This window comes from Dermochelys coriacea, chromosome 14 (assembly GCF_009764565.3).
Source record: "Dermochelys coriacea isolate rDerCor1 chromosome 14, rDerCor1.pri.v4, whole genome shotgun sequence".
Lineage (NCBI taxonomy): Eukaryota > Metazoa > Chordata > Testudines > Dermochelyidae > Dermochelys > Dermochelys coriacea.
The window spans coordinates 22,191,864-22,213,718 of record NC_050081.1 but is presented as its reverse complement, the minus strand read 5'-3'; the positions used below and the strand labels follow the sequence as shown (position 1 = coordinate 22,213,718).

Here is a 21,855-nt window from a genome sequence, read left to right as displayed (position 1 = left end):
CATCCCTTTACCAAAGGCAGTTACTAAATGTTGCAACACATGGAGTTAAGACAATAACTTGCTCTTATCTACGTTATCTGAAAAAAACATGAAATGACTGGCTCCTCTTTTCTATGAATAACTCTTTAGCTGGTAAGCTCCTTGGGGCAGGGTTCAGTGCCAAGCAGAGACTGGATGCTATTTGAAAATAAATAATAGTCATAAGCTCTACACGTGTTTCAGGCGTGTGTATTAGTGACAGGCCAGCATGGGCCATTTAATCAAGACCTTCTACATTCTAGGAGGTTCAGATAAATAGAACCATATCTCAATTTTTCGTGGTCTTGGTTACACCCAGATATGAGGCCTCCGGGGGAGGGCCTCCATGGAGCAAATCCAGCTAATGGTGGTAAAGATCTTCTTTGGGGGTGTCCTCATGGCCCCTCAGCCCATCCAACAGTGCACTCATGAGTGAGTGGTTATCATGTACCTCCTAGTTTATAGAGAGGTATGTAAAACATAGTTGGGTTCTGTTCCTGGTTCATAGATACTAAGGTCAGAAGGGACCATTCTGATCATCTAGTCCGACCTCCTGCACAGCGCAGGCCACAGAATCTCACCCACCCACTCCTATAAAAACCTCACCCATGTGTGAGCTATTGAAGTCCTTAAATCATGGTTTAAAGACTTCAAGGAGCAGAGAAGCCTCCCTCAAGTCAACCATGCCCCATGCTACAGAGGAAGGCGAAAAACCTCCAGGGTCTCTCTATTCTGCCCTGGAGGAAAATTCCTTCCCGACCCCAAATATGGCAATCAGCTAAACCCTGAGCATATGGGCAAGATTCACCAGCCAGATACTACAGAAAATTCTTTCCTGGGTAACTCAGATCCCATCCATCTAATATCCCATCTCAGGGGATTTGGCCTATTTACCCTGAATATTTAAAGATCAATTACTTACCAAAATCCCATTATCCCATCATACCATCTCTTCCATAAACTTATCAAGTAGAATCTTAAAACCAGATAGATCTTTTGCCCCCACTGTTTCCCTTGGAAGGCTATTCCAAAACTTCACTCCTCTGATGGTTAAAAACCTTCATCTGATTTCAAGTCTAAACTTCCTGGTGGCCAGTTTATACCCATTTGTTCTTGTGTCCACATTGGTGCTGAGCTTAAATAATTCCTCTCCCTCTCCTGTATTTATCCCTCTGATATATTTATAGAGAGCAATCATATCTCCCCTCAACCTTCTTTTAATTAGGCTAAACAAGTCAAGCTCCTTAAGTCTCCTTTCATAAGACAAGTTTTCCATTCCTCGGATCATCCTAGTAGCCCTTCTCTGTACCTGCTCCAGTTTGAATTCATCCTTTTTAAACATGGGAGACCAGAACTGCACACAGTATTCTAGGTGAGGTCTCACCAGTGCCTTGTATAACGGTACTAAAACCTCCTTATCCCTACTGGAAATGCCTCTCCTGATGCATCCCAAAACCGCATTAGCTTTTTTCACAGCCATATCATATTGGCAGCTCATAGTCATCCTATGATCAACCAATACTCCAAGGTCCTTCTCCTCTTCCGTTACTTCTAATTGATGCGTCCCCAACTTATAACTAAAATTCTTGTTATTAATCCCTAAATGCATAACCTTACACTTCTCACTATTAAATTTCATCCTATTACTATTACTCCAGTTTACAAGGTCATCCAGATCCTCCTGTATAATATTCCGATCCTTCTCCGAATTGGCAATACTTCCCAGCTTTGTATCATCTGCAAACTTTATTAGCACACTCCCACTTTTTGTGCCAAGGTCAGTAATAAAAAGATTAAATAAGATTGGTCCCAAAACCGATCCCTGAGGAACTCCACTGGTAACCTCCCTCCAACCTGACAGTTCGCCTTTCAGTAGGACCCGTTGCAGTCTCCCCTTTAACCAATTCCTTATCCACCTTTTGATGTTCATATTGATCCCCATCTTCTCCAATTTAACTAATAATTCCCCATGTGGCACGGTATCAAATGCCTTACTGAAATCTAGGTAAATTAGATCCACTGCATTTCCTTTATCTAAAAAATCTGTTACCTTTTCAAAAAAGGAGATTAGGTTGGTTTGGCACGATCTACCTTTTGTAAAACCATGTTGTATTTTGTCCCATTTACCATTGACTTCAATGTCCTTAACTAATTTCTCCTTCAAAATTTTTTCCAGGACCCTGCATACTACAGATGTCAAACTAACTGGCCTGTAGTTACCCGGATCACTTTTTTTTCCTTTCTTAAAAATAGGAACTATATTAGCCATTCTCCAATCATTCGGTACTACTCCTGAGTTTACAGATTCATTAAAAATTCTTGCTAATGGGCTTGCAATTTCAGGTGCCAATTCCTTTAATATTCTTGGATGAAGATTATCTGGGCCCCCCGATTTAGTCCCATTAAGCTGTTTCAGTTTCGCTTCTACCTCAGATATGGTAATATCTACCTCTATATCCTCATTCCCATTTGTCATGCTACCATTATCCCTAAGATCCTCTTTAGCCTCATTAAAGACTGAGGCAAAGTATTTGTTTAGATATCGGGCCATGCCTAGATTATCTTTAACCTCCACTCCATCCTCAGTGTTTAGCGGCCCCACTTCTTCTTTCTTAGTTTTCTTCTTATTTATATGGCTATAGAACCTTTTATTATTGGTTTTAATTCCCTTTGCAAGGTCCAACTCTACTCGACTTTTAGCCTGTCTCACTTTATCCCTACATGTTCTGACCTCAATTAGGTAGCTTTCCTTGCTGATCCCTCCCATCTTCCACTCCCTCTATGCTTTCTGCTTCTTCTTAATTACCTCTCTAAGATGCTTGCTCATCCAGCTTGGTCTACAACTCCTGCCTATGAATTTTTTCCCCTTTCTTGGGATACAGGCTTCCGATAGCTTCTGCAGCTTTGATTTAAAGTAATCCCAGGCCTCCTCTACCTTTAGATCCGTAAATTCTTCAGTCCAATCCACTTCCCTAACTAATTTCTTTAATTTTTGAAAGTCAGACCTTTTGAAATCAAAAACCCTAGTTGCAGATTTATTTTTGTTAATCCTTCCATTTAGTTTGAACTGAATTAGCTCATGATCACTTGAGCCAAGATTGTCCCCTACAACCATTTCTTCTATGAGGTCCTCGTTACTCACCAAAATTAAATCTAAAATGGCATCCCCTCTAGTCGGTTCAGCAACTACTTGATGAAGGAATCCATCAGCTATCGCATCTAGGAAAATCTGAGCCCTATTATTATTACTAGCACTGGTCCTCCAGTCTATATCTGGGAAGTTAAAGTCTCCCATGATCACGCAGTTTCCATTAGTATTTACTTTATTAAAGACATTAAATAAAGTTCTGCCACTGAGCTGCTGTGTGACCTGGTGCAGATCAGTTTCCCTTTCCTTCCTCTCCTGCCCTTTGGCTCTCTTGTCTATTAGATTGTAAGCTCTGTAGGGCAGGTGTCATTTCTCACTAAATGTCTGTACAGCACTCAGCACAATGGGGGTCCTGATCCCAGGTCAGATCAGGTCTCTAAGTGCTACTGTAATACAAATAATAATGACACAAAATGCATGAAGAAAAGGAGTACTTGTGGCACCTTAGAGACTAACAAATTTATTAGAGCATAAGCTTTCGTGAGCTACAGCTCACTTCATCGGATGCTCACGAAAGCTTATGCTCTAATAAATTTGTTAGTCTCTAAGGTGCCACAAGTACTCCTTTTCTTTTTGCGAATACAGACTAACACGGCTGCTACTCTGAAACAAAATGCATGGAGACATTCTACTAAAAATATCAATGCATTTATAACAATGTGCTTCCAAAATGTTCAGCAAGCCACGTTCTTTCAGGGGAGCAATGAAGAGACAAAGGGGGTTCTATGCACGTGTGTGGAGCGAGAGAGTCATCACTTTGTCATTAATGTTTAATACCATTGAGAATGCTGTTTAAGTTCCTATGGAAAGATCACCTTGGCCATGTGTATGCTACTCAGTGCAATGGAAGCTGACAAATGAGGGGAGGGATATTTTCTTTTCTTTTTTAAAACAACTTCCACGGAAGGTTGTCTTTTATTATTTTGTTTTTTTCCAGACGTGCTTTGTGGGTACTTGCCATGACGGCACTCCACTCATCTCTGGGTGTTTGCAGAGGAGACAAAAGCTGAGATATAGAAAGAACAATCCTTTGTTGTCCGGTAGCCTGAATATGTTGGTGGGGGGTGGGGGAGGATACAACCTCGCCTTCCCCGCAACCAAAACTTCTGCCAAGGTGATAGAGATTTAACAATAACCAGTCATAACATAACAGTTCCTGGCTGCTCTGCCAAAATTCACTGCAAGCAAGTAAACTCCAAAATAAACACTGACCTAGCAAAAGACTGGGAGACTTCAAGATGGTCTTCAGAGTATGCTAATTACTTCCACATGTGGCTCAGAACTGATGAGAAGTAGATACAGCCTGATGAAGCCATCAAGGCCCCAGTCCACCTAAGCACTCAAGCACATGTGTAACACAAATCCAGTGAGTAATCCCATGTCTACGGAACAAAGCATTAAAGCATTTGCTTAACTTGAAGCTCATGGGCACAGGGTGGCTTGCCCTTGGAGAACCTGGGGCTAAGCCAGCTCTGCTTGCAAGGTGAGCCAACCTGAGAGGAATCAGGTAATTCAAATATAATAAAAGACAGCAGGATGCTGTGGGAAGAAGTGGCTGGGAAAAGACAAAACCAGGAAGCTCCAGGGGTAGAAGGCCTGCTAGCAAGCCAGGGGATCCTAGGAAACAGGATGCTGTGTGGAGTTGGAACTGCTGAAAGACTCCATGTTTGGTTTGGAGTTTTGTTTTTGACCTGCTTTGTTGTCAGCCTGGTGAAGAGTGAAGTAAAGAATTTGGGCTGAGAAGGGGACTGGAAGCTGTGTGCTCCTAAAAGGGTGCTCCCTGGTGAAAGGGAACTAGAGGTGGGTGGTGGCAGCTATAGTACTATTGTGTGGAGTAAATGGGGCTGCTTGTGCTCTGAAGGTGAAGCATGTGCTTAAATGCTTTAAGTGGGAGACTTCCAAGAGAATATCGGGAAACTTCCCTTCCCCCAACTGTTGCATTTCATCAGTGCGTTCTGCTGGAATCCTCCTTTGGCAGACCTCCACCCCAGGAGACAAGGGGTTGCAAGTGAAAGCTAGTTGCAGGCTCAATTGTGACTTCAGTACCATAGCTTTGTAGGACCTATCTAATATGAAGAGGGCTCCTAAGGTGCAATCCAATGGCATTGTGCTATGCTCTGGGAAGTTGGGACCTTTGGATCTCCATGCCCTTTGTGATTTTGATGACAGATCTCTAAGGGCCTGATCTAGCTGCCAATGAATTCAATTGGATCCATTTTTATGGACTTTATTGGGATTTAGATCAAGCCATAAATATGATGTGGTTTAGCACATATATTCCTGATACTTATGGTCTTGAATCTAAGCCAAATGATACCTCCTGTCCCTGCTCATATGATTACAGTTCTTATAAAACCTAAACATAGTTTATGCCATGGCTTTTTGCAGTGGTCTGGTTCCATATGAAGCCACATATGCAATATAATAATCTCAGGCTTTAAATGACCTACTCTGTTAATATTCTCATTTGTTTCTATGCTGAAGTATAAATTTTCATATGGCTATAAATCTGTGGGTGTGTGTGACTCCAGATGGTAATATATTTTTATGTTTCTCTAGTTTTATGCCCTTGAAAACAGCATTGCATTGTATTAACTTCTTGTGAACAGTCCATTTGCCAATTTGATGCAGTTTGAGCACATCTTTCTTGCAACACTGGATACTTCAATCAGATAATCTAATTCCCAGAACAGGATCCAGACTCCATTGCTTTAAGTCTGTTCTAGTTTATAGAAGCTATAAGAAGACTTTGATCCAACTAATTTGTTTTTATTTTCTACTCCAACTAGAGTAGAGCTTATTGATGGTAAGATTTGACTTGTGGTCTCGAAATAGCATCAGACATGAGGGAAGAGTCTCTCATAGTAACAAATTGTGATTAAATATATCGCAATGAGCAATAGTTGCTACTCAAATTATTTATTTAGTGGCTTTAAAAAAATCCTTGGAGAATCCTGAAATGTGTCTAGAGGATTCAGGAGCACAATGACCACTGAAGGTCAATGGGGACTTTTTTTTAAAGAAAAGTACAATTCTTGACACATGTTGTGATCACATAATTAACTGCATCTTAACTATGTGAAAATGCAATACACTTGCCTTTGAGAGAAATGAGAGGCTGTAGTTTTGTGACTCAGGGTGAGAGGATGGATTTGAAATGATTGACTCATGTCACATTGGGCGGGGGGTGTGTGTGTGGGGGGGGGAGGGTGGTTTAAAACCTCAGTTGCATGCTACTAAGTTCCCAAGACCAAATTATCTAATAATCACCTCATTTTCGGAGATGCTGAGCGCCCACAACTCCATCTGAGTTCAATGGGACCTGCAGATGCTCGGCACCTTTTGAAATTGATATCCTCGTGGGACCAGATTTCAAAAACTCGGCCCCTTTAGAAGCATCTCCTTTGGGGCCATATTTTCTATGAGTGTTCAGCACCCAGCTCTGGTCACTTTATTCTGGTGTGTAAATGAGTGCTTGGCTTACATGGATCCTGGACATAAACCAGGTGTCTCAGGGCAGGTCTATCCTAGATGCAGTACATCAGTGCAGCTGTGTTAGAATCATAGAATATCAGGGTTGGAAGGGACCTCAGGAGGTCATCTAGTCCAATCCCCTGCTCAAAGCAGGACCGATCCCCAACTAAATCATCCCAGCCAGGGCTTTGTCCAGCCTGACCTAAAAAAACCTCTAAGGAAGGAGATTCCACCACCTTCCTAGGTAACTCATTCCAGGGTTTCACCACCCTCCTAGTGAAAAAGTTTTTCCTAATATCCAACCTAAACCTCCCCCTCTGCAACTTGAGACCATTATTCCTTGTTCTGTCATCTGCTACCACTGAGAACAATCTAGATTCATCCTCTTTGGAACCCCCTTTCAGGTAGTTGAAAGCAGCTATCAAATCCCCCCTCATTCTTCTCTTCCGCAGCCTAAATAATCCCAGTTCCCTCAGCCTCTCCTCATAAGTCATGTGCTCCAGTCCCCTAATCATTTTTGTTGTCCTTCGCTGGACTCTTTCCAATTTTTCCACATCCTTCTTGTAGTGTGGGGCCCAAAACTGGATACAGTACTCCAGATGAGGCCTCACCAATGCTGAATAGAGGGGAATGATCCTGGCAATGCTCCTACTTATACATCCCAAAATGCCATTAGCCTTCTTGGCAACAAGGGCACACTGTTGACTCTCATCCAGCTTCTTATCCCAGGTCCTTTTCTGCAGAACTGCTGCCTAGCAGCTTGGTCCCTAGTCTGTAGCAGTGCATGGGATTCTTCTGTCCTAAGTGCAGGATTCTGCACTTGACCTTGTTGAACCTCATCAGATTTCTTTTGGCCCAATCCTCCAATTTGTCTAGGTCCTTCTGTATCCTATCCCTACCTTCCAGCAGATCTACCTCTCCTACGAGTTTAGTGTCATCTGCAAACCTTCTGAGGGTGCAATCCAAGCCATCCACCAGATCATTAATGAAGATATTGAACAAAACTGGCCCCAGGACCAACCCTTGGGGAACTCCACTTGATATCGGCTGTCAACTAGACATGGAGCCATTGATCCCTACCTGATCTATCCAGCTTTCTAGACACCTTATAGTCCATTAATTTAGCCCATATTTCTTTAACTTGCCAGCAAGAATACTGTGGGAGACCGTATCAAAAGCTTTGCTAAAATCAAAGAATAACACATCCACTGCTTTCCTCTCATCCACAGAGCCAGTTATCTCTTCATAGAAGGTAATTAGGTTAGTGAGGCATGACTTGCCCTTGGTGAATCCATGCTGACTGTTCCTGATCACTTTCCTCTCCTCTAAGTGCTTCAGAATTGATTTCTTGAGGACCTGCTCCATGATTTTTCCAGGGTCTAAGGTGAGGATGACTGACCTGTAGTTCCCCAGATCCTTCTCCTTCCCTTTTTTTTTTTTTTTTAAACATGGGCACTACATTAGCTTTTTTCAAGTCATCTGGGACTTCCCCTGTCACCATGAGTTTTCAAAGATAATGGCTCTGCAATCACATCAGCCAACTCCTTTAGCACCCTCAGATGCACTGCATCCGGTCCCGTGGACTTGTGCTCATCCAGCTTTTCTAAATAGTCCTAAACCACCTCTTTCTTCACAGAGGGCTGGTCAGCTCCTCCCCATACTGTGCTGCTCAGTGCAGTAGTCTAGGAGTTGACCTTGTTCGTGAAGACCGAGGCAAAAAAAGCATTGAGTACATTAGCTTTTTCCACATCCTCTGTCACTAGGCTGCCTCCCTCATTCAGTAACAGGCCCACACTTGTTGGTAACATACCTGAAGAAACCCTTCTTGTTACTCTTAACATCCCTTGCTAGCTGCAACTCCAAGTGTGATTTGGCCTTCCTGACTTCCACTCCTGCATGCCCGAGCAATATTTTTATACTCCTCCCTGGTCATTTGTCCAATCTTCCACTTCTTGTAAGCTGCTTTTTTGTGTTAAGCCAAGGTGGTCACCTGCTATATTTACTATTCTTTCTAGACATCAGGATGATTTGTTCCTGCAACTTCAATAAGGATTATTTAAAATACAGCCAGCTCTCCTGGACTCCTTTCCCCTTCATGTTGTTCTCCCAAGGGATCCTGCCCATCAGTTCCCTGAGGTTGTCAAAGTCTGCTTTTCTGAAGTCCAGGGTCTGTATTCTGCTGCTTTCCTTTCTTCCTTGTGTCAGGATCCTGAACTCGACCATTTCATGGTCACTGCCTCTCAGGTTCCCATCCACTTTTGCTTCCCCTACTAATTCTTCCCAGTTTGTGAGCAGCAGGTCAAGAAGAGCTCTGCCCCTAGTTGGTTCCTCCAGCACTTGGACCAGGAAATTGTCCCCTACACTTCCTGGATTGTCGTGTGTACTACTGTATTGCTCTCCCAGCAGATATCGGGGTGATTGAAGTCCCCCATGAGAACCAGAGCCTGTGATTTAGTAACTTTTTAGGTGCCAGAAGAAAGCCTCATCCCCCTGGTCTGGTGGTCTATAGCAGACTCCCACCCTGACATCACCCTTGTTGCTTACACTTTTAAACTTAATTCAGAGACTCTGTTTTTTCTGCAGTTTCATACTGGAGCTCTGAGCAGTCATACTGCTCTCTTGCATACAATGCAACTCCCCTACCTTTTCTGGCCTGCCTGTCCTTCCTGAACAGTTTATATCCATCCATGATAGTACTCCAATTATGTGAGTTATCCCATCAAGTCTCTGTTATTCCAATCACATCATAATTCCTTGACTGTGCCAGTACTTCCAGTTCCCCCTGCTTGTTTCCCAGGCTTCTTGCATTTGTGTATTGGCACTTAAGATAACTCATTGATCATCCCACTTTCTCAGTATGAGGCAGGAGTCCTCCCCTCTTGCGCTCTCCTGCTCGGGCTTTCTCCTGGAATCCTACTTGCATCAGGGCTTTGGTCTCCTTCCCCCGGTGAACCTATTTTAAAGCCATTCTCATGAGGTTAGCCAGCCTGCTTGCGAAGATGCTCTTCCCTCTCCATTAGGTGGAGCCTGGCTATGCCTAGCAATCCTTCTTCTTGGAACACCATCCCATGGTCAAAGATATCACGCTGCATCTGGTGAAGATGCTCTATGCTGACAGGACAGTGGTGAAGTTGCGCTGCTCAGAGGGATGTCCTTCTAACACCCTGGAGCAATTCAAGTTAGAATGACTTAAGTGGTAGTAAAAAGAAAAGGAGGACTTGTGGCACCTTAGAGACTAACAAATTTGAGCATAAGCTTTCGTGAGCTACAGCTCACTTCATTGGATGCATTAAGTGGTAGTGTAGACCTGCCTTAGCTGTGTAGTTGCTGAATATCTTCTCTCCAGTGCTGGTTTGTGTGTGGACAAGCTTTACCTACTGAAGCTAAATGCCCACACATTGGGTCACACTGATGTAACTAAATCAGTTTCTAAACCCATCCAACTAAATTGGTACAACTGTCTCATGTGGATGAGGCCTCAGCTATTAGTCATGGGCAGCATGGACCTGCTACACCAGAAGCGGTTTTGGAGAGAAGGGGGTTATGGCAGGAAGGGTGCCGCTTATGTCCCCCTTTGCGCCTGTCCCAGTGAGTGGGAGGAGAGAGCCAAGGCTCAGCCCATTCCTCTCTCCTCTGTCTACTCCCTGCTCACTGGCTGTAAGCAGAGAGGCAACTGAAGAGCAGTGGCTGTCCTCCACACCATACCTGGATCCGAGAGCTGGGTAGGCTGAACATGGGGATATTTCCCTGCTTTGCCAAGTAAGACTGAAAAATGAAGGGTGGGAGGGGGTAGCTCTCCTTTATGGACACCCAGTTAGCTGTAAAATCCCTGTTGGTAGCTGTTCTCTGCTTGCTTTACCTGTAAAGGGTTAAAGTCCCCCAGGTGAAGAAAAGGACACCTGACCAACAGAGCCAATGGGAAGGCTAGAACTTTTTAAAAGTGGGAGGGAAGCTTTCCCTTTGTGTCTGTGGTTGCTCTCTCTGGGCTGAAGAGACAAGGCAGCAGGAATGCTATGTAAAGCTTGAACCCGATATGAAAATCGTCAATCGTATCTAGAACTACTTCTAACAACCCAAATATGCAAGCATATTGGGAATGTTCAGAAAGATGTAATTAGGGTTTTTTTTTTTTTTTTTTTAAGGCTTGTGGAATCTTCTGTGCTAACTTCAGATGCTTTTGTTTACTTGTAACCTTTTAAGCTGAATCCCCAAGAAAGCTATTTTGGGTGCTTAATTTTTGGGATTGCGTGTTTTTTTTTTTTTTTTAATGTAGCAAAAGCCTAAAATCCAGATGTATTTTTTTTTTGTTTTAATAAAATTTACTACTTTTTTTTTTAAGAACGGAATTTAGATTGTTGTGTCCTCAGAGGTTTGTGCCTATGCTGTTTGATTAGCTGGTGGCAACAGCTAACTTTCTTTTTCTTCTCAGCTCTTCCCTGGGGGTGGGGGTGAAAGGGCTTGTGGGTACCCCACAGGGAGGAGTTCCCAAGTGCTCCTTCCTGGGTCAAAGGGTGGTTTTTTGTTTGGAGGTTTTTTGCATTTGGGGGGTGGTAACATCTACCAAGCTGAGGTCAGAGAAAAGCTGTGACCTTGGTAGTTTAATACAAGCCTGGAGTAGCAAGTATTAATTTTTAACATCCTTGCGGGCCCCCACCTTCTGCACTCAAAGTGCCAGAGTGGGGATTCAGCCTTGAGAAAGACTAAGGCACAATCTGGTTCTCAGGATTCACTCAGGCCTCTTTGAAAGGAATGCAACTTCTGCCTGAGTAAGAACTGCAGCATTTGGCCCTCTGTGAACCACTCTTCTGTCTACATTGAGAGCAAAGTCATATTTCTCTAAAGCTGAAAGTCATTCCTGTCAGTGCAGGAAAACAGATGATTGTGGGGGAGTAATATACATATAGTGAGATGATTACAATTCCAGAGCTGAAAGACATCTGAGGCCATGAAGCAATCTACTTGAATGTGAACTTTGGCAAGGAACCCAGATTTCTGGAGAAACAATCACTCCTGCAAAATAAAAACCTCACATATATACAAATACCGCTAGATAGGGAATGAGAGAGACAAGGCGGCTGAGGTATTCTTTTATTGGACTAACATCTGTTGGGTGAAAGAAAAATGCTTTTGAGTTTACTCAAACTCTTCTCAAGTCAGGGAAAAGTATTTAGAGGGTCACCACTATATGCAAGGTGGAACAGGTTGTTTTAGCATAAGTAGTTAATCTGTTCCACTTGAAGTGAGCTGTAGCTCACGAAAGCTTATGCTCTAATAAATTTGTTAGTCTCTAAGGTGCCACAAGTACTCCTTTTCTTTTTCTGTTCCACTATGTATCTAGCTGTGAGGGCACGGTTGACTTCTCTGCTCCTTGAAGTCTTTGAACCATGACTTAAGGACTTCAATAGCTCAGACATGGGTGAGGTTTTTCATAGGAGTGGGTGGGTGAGATTCTGTGGCCTGTGCTGTGCAGGAGGTCAGACTAGATGATCAGAATGGTCCCTTCTGACCTTAGTATCTATGAATCTATGTGAGGCTGAATACGTTTTGCAGACCAGAAGAGCTCTGTGTAAACTCAAACTTCTTTCCCCAATGGAAGTTAGTCCTATAAAAGAGATTACCTCACCCACTTTGTCTGTCTCTCTCTCTCTCATCCCTGTAACACTGCAAACACATAAGTAGCTATGAGACTGGAGCAAAATATTTAGCAGGGCTACTAGTGCCATTCAAGCAAGTGGAATATAGAAGATTTGATGTTCCCTCTTATTTAAGGGGATGGGGGGGGGGAATAGTTCCATAACATCTCACTAATAATAGAGCATTTCTGTTTATGGCTTTTGTGTTTGGAATTTAAGGTCAGATGGGGACTGGATGTAGTGAAATTGTTGGGATCTAATGCTCTGCTGTCTTTCACCCTGTGTTGTCTTTGACACCTGTGAGAAGTGGGGATCAGGCACTAGCAGCCTGATTTGGTAGCATTTTATCACTATTTTGCAGGGCCATAGATAACAAGGCTCAGTCTCTTTCTAATCTAAAAAACAAATATGTAAATGTGGGACCTTCTCACTAGGTTTTTGTACATGTGGTGGGTGAGGCCTGCTTATGCCAGGGCAGAAATCAGTCTTTGGCTGTACTGGTAGTCAGAGTAACAAGTGGCAAACTTCTCAGCCGTTAATTAAATTCCAATTTGAGGCTAGATGCTGCTCTGTTATACCTCATGGATAGAATTGGTGTTTGGAAAGATGTAACACAGGATATAATTGGAAGACAACAGCTTGTACAGGTGTAGCAGAGGGCAGAATTTGGCCTGCAGACACTGACAGATTCCAGGCTGAGTTTGCAGAGTTGGCAATCAGACAAACAATCATTTTATTGAGCTGGTTATGTCTGGTATCTATTGAGGGACAAGAAACACTGGACCTTGAGATTGTGTTTGGGTTTTTTTTGTTTTTTAGGGACATGGGTCCCTAAAGCTGGCTGAAATTTTTTAGCTACCATAATTTGTGGCATTTTGATGAGGAATTTCATGAAATTCCTCACTTTTTGCCACAAAAAACAACTTTCCTTGGTTATCCTCTTACCCCAGATCAATTGGTATCCCAGATCTCATACCAAAGACGACATTTGTAGCCAGTTCTGTAATAAATTAACTCCAAGTTTATTATCTAGGAAAAAGAAATGAGTTATTTATAGGTCCAAGCAAGCATGCAACACAAATGAGTTGTAAAGTCTAAGAGTGACAGCGTTGTAGCGATCCGTCAATTCAAAACGTCACTCAGGGCAAACCCAGGGATAACCCTGGGGGAATCTCTCACTTCACTTTAGAGTTTCTGGCCCTGTGACAGTTCAAACAGCCAAGCGATGAAACATTTTCTTGTGACCCTGCTTCCTTTTACATTTGGCCTTTCAGTTCATGGCTCGAGCTCCCTTGCATGTAGCATTTGCAAGGTGCAATAGGGCCACACACCAATCCTTTGTATTGTGACTTTTTTTTTAATGGCTCGTTTAATCTTTATAGCCTGCCTGAATGGGCGAGGGAGGCAATTCCCTTGCCTGGGTTAGTTATCAAGCAAAACTTACAATCATCGTATAGCATGGGATACAGACATTACAAGTGAGATTTAATGCAATTTACAAGCATTTCATAGAGTCTAAACACAAAATACATTCTTAAAAGACTAATATGTATTTTGAACAAAACTAACATACAGGTGAGCTGCTTTGGCTGTCAGTTATAAGTTTGTTCTTTAGCTAATGCCTGTGGCCTTGGCCAGAGCTTACACCTCCCATCCTCACCACCCCATCTTTGTCCCTGGTCAGTTCCAATTTTTCCTCTCTTGGCTCCTTACCTTTCTTTCACCTATTTAGGCAATCTATTACATTAGCATCAGTATTACATACCTGCTTGGATAAAACCAAAGCAACACTGCCATCCTCTCTCTTAAACTGATCTTTTGTTGGTAAAGATGGAAACTTTTCAAAGCAAATAGCAATAGTCATGGGGCAGTGATTTTGTATTCAGCACACTGGGACTCAAGGACAAATTAATTACCCTCACTTTTTTTTTAAATGTCACTGTGTTGCCTTGAGTCTCTGTTAGGCCCACAGTCATGCAGGGAGCTGTAAAATGGGGGACAAGCTGTCACCTGGAAGCAGAGGAGTGGTGGCAGAACCAAGCTTCCAGGGAGTTAATGGCTGCATCTCCTGGAGAAATGGCTACTAAACACTGAGGAATGTAATAGAGACTAATATTTCTGGAGAGTTTTCTCATGTTCAGGAGACATTGATTGCTACACAGCAAAGAGAAGACTCCAAGGAGGGGGAAAGCTGCCAAAACTACAGGGTCCCAGAGCTCTGCTGATGGCACTACAGGGAATCCCTGCAGAGAGCCTTTCTGAAGAAAGGCTGAGTGCAGATTTGCCCTCTAGGTCCCCAGCCCAGTTCTGCATGCAACAAAGGCTTCAAGAGAGAAGCATGGTGCCAGACTAAGTGCATCTGGTATTTCGTAGCTGGAAACAGCCAGACAGATTCAGCTGATATAGAATCATGTCCCTTAAGGTCAGAAGGGACCACTATGATCGTCTAGTCCAACCTCCTGCACAGCACAGGCCACAGAATATAAACTGACAAAGCTCTAAGGAGTGGAATGGAGCTATGCTGGTTTACAACAGTGGAATCCATTGGAGCTATGCTCTTCCAGATGGGGAGGAGACAAATTCTATTCTCCCAGCAATCCTTGAGTCAGGGGGACATTGACTCATGGAGCTAGTTACACAAGAATGCCAGTGTTTGCAGCATCAAGGCCTTTGATAATGCTTGTAAAAAGAGCAGGTGAGATGCATGTTGAAGTGACTCTTAAGTTGACAGGGCCCCATGATGGAAATGGAGCAAGACTGAGAATCTAGGCACAATCCATGCTACCCCAAGCCAGGATTAGACTCCCCAGTACAGCAAGGTATTAAGAAAGTGCCTAACTCCAAGCATGTCAGCCCTAGGGTTATTCCTGTGCTCAAAGTCAGGCAAGTGCATAAGTACTTGCTGAACTAGGGCTTGGAGCAGTGGTACTCAATACATGGCCCGTGGGCCATATGTGGCCCATTTATCATACAGCTAAGGCCCAGCTGTGTGCTAAAGGCTGCTGAGCCTGTGGGCTGCCCCACTATCTGGTGCAGCAGGGTCCAGGGCCCTGGCTGCCCTGCCGCACAAGGGGGGGGTCCGAGCTTGGGGCTATCCTGCCTGGCCCTGTGCTGCAGGGTCCAGACTCAGGGCTTCGCTTCCTTGCTGCTTGACCCTGCCCAGCACGGTCTGGGGTCAGGGCTGCCGCGTGGTGGGATCAGGGCTGTAGGGGCTGCCCCACAGACCAACACCTGGAGTCTGCTCCTGGCCCCACTCTGTGGAGGGGTCTTTGGGTGGGCCAGAGCATTGGGCATAGGGGTCTGTAGGGTGATTTTGGGGGGGGCACTGTGGTGGTCAACCTGCAGCCCACAATGATAAATAGGTTCAGAACCACTGCTGTAACTACACTGACATAAGCCCTATGCCTCTCATGGAGGTGGAGTTATGTTGGTGTAGTAGGACACTTACATTGGTGGGAGTAAGGCTGTAGTGTAGACACTGATATAGGTTGACATACGCTGCTTTATGTGGACCTAACTCTGTAGTGTAGAACAAGCCCTTGTCTACATGCAAAAATGCACTAGTTTAAATTAAATTGGTTTTTAATCTAGTTTAGTTAAATGGGTGCAAACCTCTATGCAGACACTTTTCAATTTAGCCTAATTGATTCCTAATTCTGTTAAACTGAAATAAGCCTGATTTAAACTGAAGTAAGTGTCCACACAGCCTTCTGCACCTGCTTGACTAAACTGGTTTAATATCACACCTTAAGCGATACTTGTGTACATTTCTTGTGTAGGCAAGCTCTGTGCGTGCACTAGGGGTGATAGATGTATGACTATATGAGTGTGGAGGTTTGAAAGATGTATGCATGTGCATAGGGTCTGTAGCTATGATCAATATGTGCAAAATCAGAGAACTGGAAAACGGAAAAAAAGAAGAAATGAGCTGAATAAATCAACCATTTATATGGAGAGACAGGGTGGGTGAGGTAGTATGTTTTACTAGCCCAACTTCTGTTGGTGAGAGAGAAGTTTTCAAGCTGCACAGCTCTCCTTCAGGTGTGGGGAAAACACTCGGATGATGTGTCACAACTAAATACAAGGTGGAACAGACTGTTTTAGCATAAGTAGTCTAGTCAACACGTATTCTCAGAGCCAATTCAAGGTGAAGTAGCCTGTTAACACCTCTCCAGTCATAAAACAAAACGGGGGGTTAGTAGATTGTTGTAGTAATCCATGTATCCAGTGTCTTTATTAAGACTGTGATTTTAGTTTTAGCAAAGTTAAGAATTTAAGCTCCTAGGCTTGTCTTTTGATGCTGTTGTGCAGGATGAAGACTGAGAAGACCACTATGGAATGATTGTTTTGTGAAAACTGTTCGCCTACATGTGATATGATTTTTGTATTTTATCATTTTTCTGTGTGAATTAATTTGAGAGGATAGTGTTTGTCCTGTTTCACCCACATAGCTGTTATTATTCCACTTTGCACTTAGTTGTGACAACCTGAATGCTCTTCTACAGGTCTAGGAAAAATAATGTGTAGCTCAAAAGCTTGTCACCAATAGAAGTTGGTCCAATAAAAGATATTACCTCACCCACCTTTTCTCTCTAATATCCTGGGACCAACACGGCTCCAACAACCCTGCAAACAATCATTTAATCTGACATCATCCCCATTCCCCATCAGAGTGCAAATAGTTTACAAGAAGCAATAAACTAAAATTAAATCTAAATCTAATTCCTCCTCCCTGCTGTAGCGTATAGAGCAGAGGTGGGCAAACAATGGTTCGGGAGCCACATCCGGCCTGCAGAACTCTCCCGCCCAGCCCCTGAGCTCCAGCCCCGGGAGGCTCGCCCCTGGCCCCTCCCCTGCTGTCCCCCCTCCCCGACAGCCTCAGATGGTTGAATGGGTGCAGGGGTCCCGGGGGGGCCATTGGGGGGGTGGATGGAGTGGCAGGGGTCTGTCAGGGCAGGGGTCCTGGGGGGTAGTCAGGAGTGAGAGGAAGGGTGGGATGGGGCAGTGGGAGGTTGTCATGGAGCAGGGCAGGGTGGATGGGACAGGGGCCGCAGGGGGGGCAGTCAGGAAGGAGGGGGGGTTGCATGGGGGGGGGTGAGAAGTTAGGGGCAAGGGTCCAGGGGCGGTCAGGGAGAAGGGGTGGTTGGCTGGGGCAGGGGTCCGGGGGGGGCAGTCAGGAATGAGAGGAGGGGTTGGAGGGGGGCAGTTAGGGGTGGGGGACAGGGTGTGTGAATGGGGCAGGAGTCCTGGGGGGGCAGGCGGATAGGAGGTGGGACACGGGCCACAACCCCCTCCCCTAACCGGCCCTCCATACAATTTCCAAAACCCAACGCGGCCCTTGGTCCAAAAAGTTTGCCCGCCCATGGTATAGACTATGTTAAGTAGAAATTAAATTAGGCCTTGACCTGAAGTTAGCTTAAGTGTAGTGAAGTATGGGAAATTGAGCTTGTTGGTGTGAGCAGAAGTCGGAGGTAAGATGGGAAAATAGAAGTTAGCAAGGACCTGCCCCAAGGTTATGCTGGGGCTGTGTTTTGCTTGTAGGTGGTTTCAGCAGGATGTTTAATGAGTGCTTTTAAGAACTGTGACCGTTTTGTTCAAATGCTAGCTACACTGATAGCAGGGAAGGACATGGTGTCTTGCCAGGGCTGTACAGTGATGCCCCCCTCCCCCCCCCGCTGCTCCCGCTAGCTCCCCAGCCCCAAGTTCAAGGAGATCCCCAGGCCTCCTGAAGAGAATTCGGTTACTAAGCATCTTGTGAGTCCTTAGCAACGCTCCCCCCTCCTCGCTCCCTCCTCTTCCATCCCCTCTTGGCCAATGGGTGGGGCTGGGATGGTGTGTGTCACAAAGAAGGGGGTGGGCATAGGAGCCGGGTGGGGGGAGGAGGGAGGGAGATGCTGCTGAGCACGGAGTGAGCTGTAAGCAGCCCGTGGATGCAGAAGGCTCCCTCCCTCCTCAGCAGCAGCCAGCAGCCAGGTGAGTGTCTGTACCTCCCACTGCCATCCAGGAGCCCCCCTAGCCAGTGGCTGCAAGGGGGCTCGGGAGGACAGTGAGGAGGGAGCACCTGGCAGGGGCTGCTGGGGACCTACAAACAGAAAGGGACCCATCAAGCACCAGGGCAGCACAGGGGACAGGAACCCAACCCCCCTCCCCCCCCCCCGTGTCCCTGCCCAGCCTGCATGAGCTTCAAGGGGGATAGGGAAGGGGAGGTGGTAATGTAGTGGGGAGGGAGTCAGGGGAATTTAGCGTGGCCCAAAATCTCCCTTCCCCAGAACGAAATCTGTGTGTGTGAAGTGGGGGACAAGGAGATACTGTTATGGTCCTATAGACAAGCTAGTGGTGGGAGTGGAATCTCCGGAAACTTATCCCCCCCAACCCAAGAAAGTACTCTGCACCCCATGTATGTGTTTGGAGGGCTGACTGGGTGCAGCCATTTACCTTTGTGTGTGTGTGTGTAATGTGAGGGGGTAGATGGGTTAGTAGTTTTGCGGAGTGGGTCGTACAGGGATGTGGGAAGGAATTTACTTTTAGTAGGGGAACCAGGGCAACATAGCTCTCTTCATTCCCCAAACCATCTCTTTCCCCTCTCCCCTGCTGACGCACACATTTAGAGAAGGACAAGCAATTATTAGGTGAGGAAAGCCATAGAAATTGTCCTCCAGACTCCAAAACTATTTGTTTCCAAGGTCTAAATATGTGCAGTGGGGACAGGGAGAATCCATAATAGGGGGGACAACACAATGTCAATAATTGATTAGTGGGAGTTGGCCATGGAATTTAATCCTAGCCCTGCCAAAACAGCCAGCTCAAAGGGCCACATTTTGAAAAGTTTTTGCTAATTGGGGTTTCCAGGTTGAGATACCTTGGTCCTGAATCTTCAGACATACTGAGTACCCACAGCTTCTGTTGATCTCAACTCAGCAGCACCTCTGGAGGTCAGGTGCTAGGGGTCTTTAGGTTGAGCATCCACACATCAAGGCAGCCGAAAGGGGTGGGCACTTAAGTTTAATAATTTTACAGATGCAGGGAACGTACTCATCTCATGTACCTCCTCTTACTCATCTCTCTTTTTCTGTGGTTTGTATTAGCATTTGCTAAGTTATCTGCTATTTATTATTGCTATTATAACACTTCACACTTCTCAAGCACTGTTCACTGAGCACATCAAAGCACTCTCATAGAAGCTAGAGATGGAAAAGTCCTATTAGGTCACCTAGTCGCACTTTCTAGACATTTGAAAACATGTACAGCATTTCCTGGATCTATAGCAGCTTCCAGACCTGCGTGTGGCTTCCTGCCTTCCTCTTCCAGCCCAAATGTTTTGTTCCCAACTCTGAAGTTTAATAGTTTGCTGGCCTCAGAGAATGTTCTTTTCTCCTTCCGTGACCTCACTAGTTTTCATTGGTTTGCATGATCATTTGCAGTATTGTGTTCCATATCGTTTATATTAGGAAGCATTAATTAGTAATAATAATAATACTTTGCTCTGCTAAAGCATCATTTGTTTGAGCACCCTAAAGATGAGTTATAGATGTTTATTATTGGTTAGTATAGCAGCAGCCTAGACTTTCATGTGGCTTTCCTTCCATGTTGCCTGATTCTGATCTCACACTTTTTACATCTGCATAATTCCACTTGGCCAGATCCTCAGCTGGTTTAAAATCATCATAGCCCTTTGATTTCAATGGAGCTAGCAGAGGATCTGGTCCAGTGAATTCAATGGTGTTACTCCTGAGGTACAATAGTGTATGTTGGATCTGAATCAGGTCCGTAAGTTATCTATTTTGTGGCACTCGGTGGCCCCTATTTTGACCTCCTCACTCCTCTGTATTTTTTTTCTGATGTGCGTTATCATTTGCTAAATATATTAAGACATTATATTTTTCTTAGTCTGCTGCTTCAAGCATGTTGTGTGTCCTTTCTAGTCCCTTCTAGGAATGTCAGTTATAAATCATCAGCATTTATTGGTTTTGCTCCTGGGAAGGAACAGGTTTTCTTCCGTTGTTGCTGAGGTGACTAAAACTCAAGAAACCCTCCCTCCACAGAGGTTTAGAACTTTAAATATAAACCAGTCTCTCTCATGGGAAATTGGCCAGCGTAGGTGTAGTGGAACAATTATACTGCTATAGCTATGCCACTATAACTCCCTGTCTGGACACTCTATTACTTAAAAAGTGGAGTCATACCAGAATGTCACTTTTATTTCAGAATAAAGTCATTTCCCTGTGTGGACAAACCAACCTTCCATTGTGGTGCATTGTTAAATAGCTTCTTCTCTTCACTCCCTAGAGATGGCTCCACTTCATTGGTGGGTAGATCTGTGTAGGGCGTGTGTGAGGGGCTTGCACATAGGGCTATTCACTTTGTACAGTGGTTTAGTATCCATGTGGATAATAGGCATTGTATCAGTGCAGGATCATTAGAATGAAAATACAGCTACATCACATCTCTTTTCCTCTTTGGTCCTGACTCAGAAAAACAACTCAGTAGGTGCTTATATCTATCCCTGTTCAGGAAAGCACTTAAGCACATGCTTAACATGAAGTAAGTGCTTAAGTCCCATTTACTTCAATAGGATTTAAGTGCATGCTTCAGGCTAAGCACCATTCCTGAACAGGGACCCTTTCCTGAATCAGAGCCTTTACTATTTAGGCCTGGTATACTCCTAAAAATGAGATTGACTTAGCCATGTTGTTCAGGCCTGTGAAAAATGGTGCATGTTGAGCAGCATGGTTAGGCTGACCTACCCCCGTGTAGACACAGCTAGGTCAAAAGAAGGATTCTTCCATCAACCTAGCTACCGCCTTCTGTTGCTGTAGGAAGTGTCTATGCCACGGTGCTGCAGTGGCGTAGCTGCAGTATTGTAGCTGTGCCACTGTAGCAGCTATAGTGAAGACGTACCCTTAGACTATAAATCCCTTGGGACAGTGACTGTCCGTTTGTTCCGTGTTTGTACAGCACCTCCCACAAGGGGCCGTTACAGGGCTCCTAGGAGTTACCCAATACAAATACATCAAAAAATAAATGTATTGATGTTGTTTGTACAATATGAATACTGGAACAAGTTTAATATGTGAAGGGTTTTTATTTAACTGTAAGGAACAAATTTTGGAGAACACATTTTCTATCTTGAATTCCTACGAATACTGTAGCTTTGTCGACAGTATTGTCCATCATCTCACTGCAGACTGTTGCTCCAACTATAGGAGCTGTTACTATCTCTCTAGGGCAGCCAAAAATCCCTTTTATTTAAACCAGCAATCAATTCTTGTAACCATAAGAGAATTCCCTAACAGCACAACATACCCCTCAGTGTATTTGTGAATGGATTACAGGTATTGTATACAAGTAAATATTTACCTTTTGAGTGCCATGAGTATTGTATTACTGACACATAATTAGCTAACGACCTCAAAGTGAAAAGAACAATAGCAAACACAGTACAGTATGCAGTTACTTGAAACAAAATTCCCCCTCTCCCTCTCCCTCCCCCCACCTCGAAAACCCTCCTGTGGGGTCATTCACTCCAGGGTGACAGTGAGGGAAAGTTTATTCAAATGACTTTTGAAGTGTAACAATGGTTAA

General features: G+C 44.4%; 1 protein-coding gene across 7 annotated transcripts in view; it reads left to right on the top strand.

Annotated features, from left to right (window-relative positions):
* Window positions 1-4,483: 4,483 nt before the first annotated feature.
* Window positions 4,484-21,855, top strand: part of TEKT3 (tektin 3) — a 36,582-nt gene continuing 19,210 nt past the window's right edge. Inside the window, exon 1 of one of the 7 annotated variants that reach the window (XM_038371772.2) lies at window positions 4,484-4,649. The gene's annotated coding sequence lies outside the window, so the exon portion shown is untranslated. Of the gene's footprint in view, window positions 4,674-4,717; window positions 4,967-10,426; window positions 10,722-18,156; window positions 18,247-21,855 lie in introns of those variants that run through there. The other 6 variants (XM_038371769.2, XM_038371771.2, XM_038371768.2 and 3 more) reach the window with 6 other exon arrangements.